The sequence below is a fragment of the Setaria viridis genome, chromosome 3 (assembly GCF_005286985.2).
Source record: "Setaria viridis chromosome 3, Setaria_viridis_v4.0, whole genome shotgun sequence".
NCBI lineage: Eukaryota > Viridiplantae > Streptophyta > Magnoliopsida > Poales > Poaceae > Setaria > Setaria viridis.
The window spans coordinates 16,921,465-16,928,856 of NC_048265.2; positions in this window are offsets into that span (position 1 = coordinate 16,921,465).

A 7,392-nucleotide genomic window follows, 5' to 3' on the forward strand; every position below is an offset into this window, starting at 1 on the left:
CGGTCTTCGGTGGCGGTCGGGACAAGGGCATGGCCAGGCGTGAGGACCTGGACGAGGGCCCCTCCGCACGGCAGGGCAAGAAGAACAAGAAGGACCGTACACGGTGGCCGAGATGGTCCGACCAGGCGCCTATCGACTGAAGGACGACGACGGCAACATCCTCACCAACACTTGGAACATTGAGCAGTTACGTCGTTTCTTTCCCTAACTTGGTTCTGTACTAGTCCTTTTCCACTCAACACTTGCTCCTACAGCACCCCGGCCCGAGTGCTCTCGGCTCGGGTCGCTCGGGGGCTACACGGGGGTACTGCACCACCCCCTCTTTACTTTTTGCGTAACCACGCACCTCGCCCGAGCGAAAGGGCGCGCCCGAATGAAAGGGCATCCCATCCTCTAATTCACCCTAAAAGCAACATATGCTCTAGCTTGCGGACCGATCGGACCCCTCCACGACTACGGTTTTGAGCAGCTGAGCCTTGCGGGCCACACTCGGGTTCTTAAGGTTGCAGCCTATGGTCAACGGGCAGGTCTGAAAGGAAAGGGGCGAAAAGCAGAAAATTGCTTAGGGGTGAAAACGAGGACGGGTGGGACCAGCTCCCCGTCATAATCACAAATGAACTTAAAATTGTTCACTCGAGGGCTCACAGTCCCCTGCAAATTACTTTCACACACAAAGAAACTAACTACCCCTTTTCTACTGCTCCCCCTCGGCCAGGTCGGTTGGCGACCGAGCTGATAAGGATGAGGGCTCCCCTATCGCAGTCGGCTCGATGCTTGGGTTGGTTGGATGGAGCGAAGGGTCCCACCATCAGAGCCTCCATCGAACCAAGGCTAGCAGGCCCCTCGGGTCGGTCGGACGGTTTAGGCATCCGATGGGAGGCATGTAAAAACAGCGGAAAACTAACATGCAGGGCATGATGGAACCCGTCATGAACGATGGATACGGATTCCGCTCGGGCGTACCTACTAAGGGTGCCTTGAGTCGAGATAAGGTACGACAAACCTCTCCGGTCGCGAAAACTACAGATGGGGCAATGCCAAAATGTCCGACCGATGTAACTTTACCAGTCCCTCACTTACTTTCTCTGTGAACGAACACGCATCCATCTCGTGCATGCATACACACATTCATGCATCATACATTCATCTCATACATGTAATCATTGCATTCCAATTGCTTTGCGTCGCATCACAAAGCAATAGCGGTTCATTCAATATGAGCTGTGACTGACCGGGGTTCGAAGGTCGGCCCGCGAAGGGCTTGAGGCCGCCTCGCGTCAAACAGAGCTAGGGGGAAACGCAGATGAAGCCCCAGCGGCCTTTGCCCGACTCGCTCAGAAGCGGACGGGATCATCTCGACCTTCTCATTCAATCCTGACCTCGAGCCATGCCCACAAAATCTCCATCGAGGGGAGGCCAGCGGGCCACCTAAGTCAGTCTCCAGAACGGCTCGGGCATCTGCCGGGAGGCGGGTTAAGGAGCAGTGGAATGCCTTACGAGGGCTATGCCGACCCTGTTACGAAAGACGGACCCGAATTCCACTCGGAAATGCCGTTAGCAAGCTCACCGAGCGCGTCACTCGAGCCATCGAGGCAAGCAGCGTTAGCTCAGCCCCTCCGGTCGCGGAGACCGCAGACGGGGTGACGCATCGACCGACGCCGACCGAGCCCAATGGGACTCGGGGGCTCGGGCCACGATATCCCGACTCAGGAATAGGACTGACGACACCATTCGCGGTCGGAATGAACACGTGCAAGCACCCCGACTCGCAAGGAGGACCACCTCATCCCGACCGACGGGGACACCAAAGTTCGCGGCCCTAGAAAGGAGTACCCAAGTGCTCAGCCTCTAACTGACTCTCCAGTCGGCCGCAGGCTCGGGGACTACACCCATCGAGTGCGCTCGCGCGCACCCGACGGAAGCCGGACTAACAACAGATCCCCTCTTCGGAAGAAGAGCACTAGTGGCCGCTTGACTTGCTTCTAGTGAAAGGGGTACCCAAGTGCTCAGCCTCCCGACCAACTCCTCAGTCGGCCACAGGCTCGGGAGCTAGACCCACCAGGTCCGCTCACGCGAACCCGGTGGAAGGTGGACAACAGGCAAGTCCCCTCCTCAAGAGCTGGGCACCCTCTGCAATTTGGCGTGTCCCTGCGGCCCATGGCGGTCATCTCTTTGGGAGCTGGGGGTCAGTATCTATCTAACGCACCCCTGCGGCCTTTGCCAATCGTCCCCTTGAGAGCTAGGCGCCTGTACCCACTCGGGGGGACGGCCTACCCACTTCGCAAACAAGACAAAAACAAACAACACCCTCGCGTGTTCCCCCTGACGGAACATTCTGACCGAAAGCCCCTTCACGGCTTCAACAAAGCCCCAAAGGGGCTCTAGGGCTCCTGACGGGTCCATAGACTCGGGGTCCCCAACGGAACTACATCCCTGAGACATAGCCTAATAAAGGGCATAACAACAAACATATACCCGGGCCAGCCTAGCTACGCATAGCCAGGCCGAGACCAAGATCCGGCTGCCGATCAGCCCCTCCGACCAGGAGGCCTGGTCGACACCCCGAATAGAGGGAGCCAGCCGGGATGGGGCCACAGTCCGGCCTCGACGGAGTGCCCCCGACCGAGCGCTCCCGACCAGTGCTCCCGACCGTGGACTCCCGACCGGTGCTCCTGACCGAGTACTCCCAACCGAGTACTGCTGACTGGGTGCTCCCGACGGAGTGCCTCGACTAAGGAATCGCCATACCACTTGCGTTGATCTCCCAGACCGGGGACACCCGCTCGGAGTGGACCGAGGGAGCTGGTGGGATGGATAACGAGGCAGCGCCCGGGTCAGCCGAACGTACACGGAGCCGTACCACGCCACGCCCTGTGCACATCCGCACAGTGGCGCCGTAAACCTACCCACTATGGCGTAGTGGCCTGACGAGGAGAACAGGGACCGAGGATGGAAGCCATACCGTATCCATCGACATGGGATTCGACAAGAGTAGGCAGCGCCCGTGCACTCACTCTAATATCCTCCCTCGACCTATAAGGATTGTCCTCTTGTACTATAAAAGGGGACGGACCCCCACTGCTTCTAGAGACACAAGAGACGTGCTCTCAGACGCGCACACACACTTAGCGCTTGTCTGAGCTCCTACCACTCTCTTCCGCAGAGACGAGAACAATGTCAAGACTCAAGCACCCCCTCTCATCCTCCTCTCGTTTGTACCCCCACTGCAAACTTTGAGCACCTGCGCTCAAGAATAAAGTGGACCGACCGCCCCCAACTGGACGTAGGGCGTGTTGCCTGAACCAGTATACATCCTGTGTTATCGTGTGCTACGCCATATCCGATCTAACGCACGGTAAAACTATAAATAATTACTTGTCGGCCAGATTTCGCACCGACAGAAATTTTCTATGTTGATGGACAAAGCTAAAAAAATATTTGACTTTTTTTATATCAATCCTTTTTATACTGGACTTTAAGTAGTTTAGTGTTAACTGTGTAAACTAGTCTCACGTTTGTCTGTATGTTGAGAATCTAACTTGCCAATGAGCTGCTAAATGATATGACTCTTTGAGGGTTGATGATGTTCTACAAGTGTTCTTTTAAATTACAGAAAATTATTTATGATTAATCCTTATTTGTCATGCTTATGCCTCACTAGCAACTAAGAGGATTCATTCCATATCTTTCCCCATTGATATTTGCTATTTTATTCCATTCACATGGTCTCCTTTGTGCTCTACTACCTTTGCATCAACCCCTTTTCTTTGACATGAACCAGTTGGTATTGGGTTTCTTTTATCTGATATCCGAACATATCTCTTTGGCTAGTACTATACCATCTATCCTAAGCTCCTAACGAGGTTCACTGGCGCTAGAATGGACCAAGTCCATTTTCTCTTAGGTCAAGTAGGATGCGAGTTGGATGTAGTAGATTTATACCATCATTGCAAGAAGAAAAAAACATACCCCTGCTAGCTATTCGTCTCTCCGGGTCATTCAAATCATTGTCCATTGTCAAATCGTGAATCAGAGTCACGTCATAGAAGGGCGAGGGCAGTTTGTGGCTCTTATCCTCCACCTTCTCCGAAAGCGAATATCTTCAAGGAATTCTTAGCACATTTGGGTAATTTCCTCGAGAAATTTCACGAGAAAGTTCGTAAATTTCATCTAGAATCTAGGAAATATTCCATCATGAAAAAAGGAGGAATTCCCTCAGATATTCATGGGGTTCGAGGTGCAACTTTCTTTCACAGATCATTTCAATTTTGTTGAGGGGCCAAACTAATCAATTACTACGCCTGCCTACCTCGTTATTAGAGCAACTCCAAGAGTTCTAAAAAAATCTCCCCCAAAACTATCTATTGGGAGCTCTACTAAAAATTTATTCTCCCAAAATCATGTCATCCCACAACAAATCACCAATAATAAACTTTCTAATACTTCAAAACTGATCACGTCGAGGCCTACCTCTCAGCTCCTCTCAATCTCCTCTACCTTTCTCTCTCTTCCTCACCGAAGGTGGCTCCGGCCAAGCCTGCTCCGCCTTCGCACTCGCCCGTGCCTGCGGCTCGTCCCCGGCCACGTGCTCGGGCTGCCGCCCTTCGAAGGTGGCTCCGGCCGTGGCGAGGCTTGACACCGCTTGCTGCCCGCCTAAGGAGGCTGTTCCTGGCAGCAGCTTGCAGGAGGACATGCATGCCTCCACGCAAACCTTGACACCAAACTCGATTTAGGCGGTGACAAGCTTCGATTCGGTTCATATAAGCTCGATTTGGATTACAGGGAACTCAATTTGATGGCTTGTGTGTTTAATTAGTATACTGAGCCTCGCGCCTGACCTCGCCACCTGCACCTTCGCCGGCTCCGTGGCGGTGGGCCTCGACGTGACCGCGCCCATGCGCTTCCTCGTGCTCGATGCCGTCGAGCTCGACGTCGCGCCCAGGGCTGTCAGCTTCGCGTCGCGGGGATCCAGCCAGGTAAATGCTTGCTCCGGGACCGGGTGTGCTTGTCCTCGTGACGGGTGGGCGTGTGAGGGTGGGAGGCGAGTGCCGGAAATTCCGAAGTTCGGGAGCGATTGGGGAAGGACCGGACCCCGCATATATGCGGGGCGACAGAGGTGTTTTTAGCGTCCGTGCATTTTTTTAAGTAAGGATTGGGGAGAGGTTGGAAGTAAGTTTTGTTTGTTTTCCTCTAAATAAGATTTTGAGGCAATTTTAAAGGATTTTTTTTGGAGTTATTCAAATCAAATCATACGTACAATCGGCGCTTAACACCGAAGCCACACAGGATGGGCGCATACGAGCCAGCGAGCGACCTGGCCCATTAATAATTGGACCCCCAAGTAAACAATCGGGCGTCCGTCTGTCTGGGTCCCGCCACCGACGCGACGTAACATTGCACAGCCCCTGGCCCAGGCCCGTCTCTCTCACGAGACAGCCACCACCCCTGGGACCCCAGAGTTTCGCCCGATGACATGTGGGCCACCACCACCCTCCCTTCCCCTAGAGGGAGCAGTGCCGTGCAGCTGGAGGGGGAGGATTGTCACGTAGATTCCCCGGGATACGGGGCGCTACGGTCGTCACGTCGGGGAGGTGTCACTCCCAGTCCGCGGACGGGACGCGCGTCACGTCCCCATAGGCGGAAAGGCTACCGGCTATACCGGCGAGATACGGTCGCCGACGACGACGCAACGGGTTGGATACGTGTACAGGCTCGGAGCTGATCAGCTCAGCTGAGCTATGCTACGCTACTTCCTAGTATGATGCTTTTGCTAGGGGCCGGGTAGCTTAGCGAGGCAGTCTGGAGGTGACGTCCCTGCTGTTTCCATTTAACGTCACATCCATCCATCACGACAGCGAGAGGAGGGAGAAAGAGTTGGTACTACTGGTACTGGACTGGACGAAGGAACCGGTCCTCCGTGGCCGACGAGCTTTTGTTGGCACTGTAGGCTTTCCTGTGGCGCCAATGTAGCATCGTCACCGGCCGGCACCGGAGGTAGCGTAGCGCCGTAGCCGTAACAGCGCCCGGGGCCAGCGTGCGTACGTACACGGCGTCCTCGTCCCTGGACAGACTCTCTGGCTAGTTAAAAACAAGCAAGCAGGGCGTCGCGGCACAGTGGCGCAACAGTGCCGGGGCACGTGGACCGGCCGGACCCAGGCGGGAACTGTGCGCCATTGCTGCGCCCCCTGTGCTCGTGGCCCGTGCTCCACCTCTCTCGTTCATTCATGGCGGCCTGGCGGGGCGTCGAGGGTCCGGCGCCGGCCGGTGCACCTTGTACCGTACGCCCGGTCAAGCTATAGCGAGGCTACAGGACAGAGGGCCAAGCAAGTTCCCACTCCTGATTCCTGAATCGCACGTACGCGTCCTCGGTCGGTCGACCGGTCACTGCCGCCACGGGCTGCGGTGGGTGCCTAGGTGGCGCCGGAGTTAACTCGCGGCAGCCACCCACGCCCACGCACGGCGAGCACGGACTACGGAGCCACACGGGCCGAGGCCGATCCGGCACGTACGCTGCGGGAGCTGTTCGGGGATTTGTCGACTGATGCGCTGTCGATCCAAGGCGGTTTCCCACGATATTCCATGGCCAAAAACGCACTGTGCCGTGCCGGGGGAGGTAGGCGTTCGTACTCGTCGTCGTCCCGGTGCGCCCGTGCCTCGGCGGCGGCCGGCTGGTCCACGCACGGAGCTAGCTGGCTGCCTGGCTGCGCGCCATCGCTGCCCGCACCACCGTGCGCGCGCATTGGCCAGAGCGGCGCTCGGACGGTCACGGTCACAGCCTCATCTAGGCATCTATCACATTCACAGGCTTCACAGGGCGCGACGTTGTCGCTGATGCACGCAGCAACGTCGGATCCGTCCGGCCATGAGCGAGCGCGCAGAGCTAGCGGCGGGGATCGCTGTGCTTCCCTGCCCCACCGGCCACCGCCGGGCCGGCGGCCATTGGCGCCTTCCTCCTGGCGAGCTCCCTGCGCGCGGGGCAGGGTGGGACTTGGGAGAGAAAGGGGGAGGGCCCGCCGAGTTAGTGGCGGCCAGAGACAGCATGCAGACACCGGCACGAGGGGGGAGCCTGGCACACGTTCGTCTCGTATCCGGGCGCCGTGGACTGATCGGCGTGGCGTGGCGTGGCGCTGCTGCGGCGACGCACGCAGCGCAGCAGGCCAGCAGCGATCTCTTGCTTCAAGGAGCGCCAGGGACGGGCGACCAAGATCGCGCTGAGATCAGAAGGTGTGGAGCAGAGGCGCCCGAGTTTCCCGTCGAGCCCCATGATGCGACCACCGAGGCTGGCAGGCCAGGCCATGGGGCACTGCCGCCGTGTCCGTGTCTCGTTGTGTGTTGTGTTTGTGCCTGCATGCATGGGTGCAGGGTCCCACGTGTGATCATCGGCGTACGGGG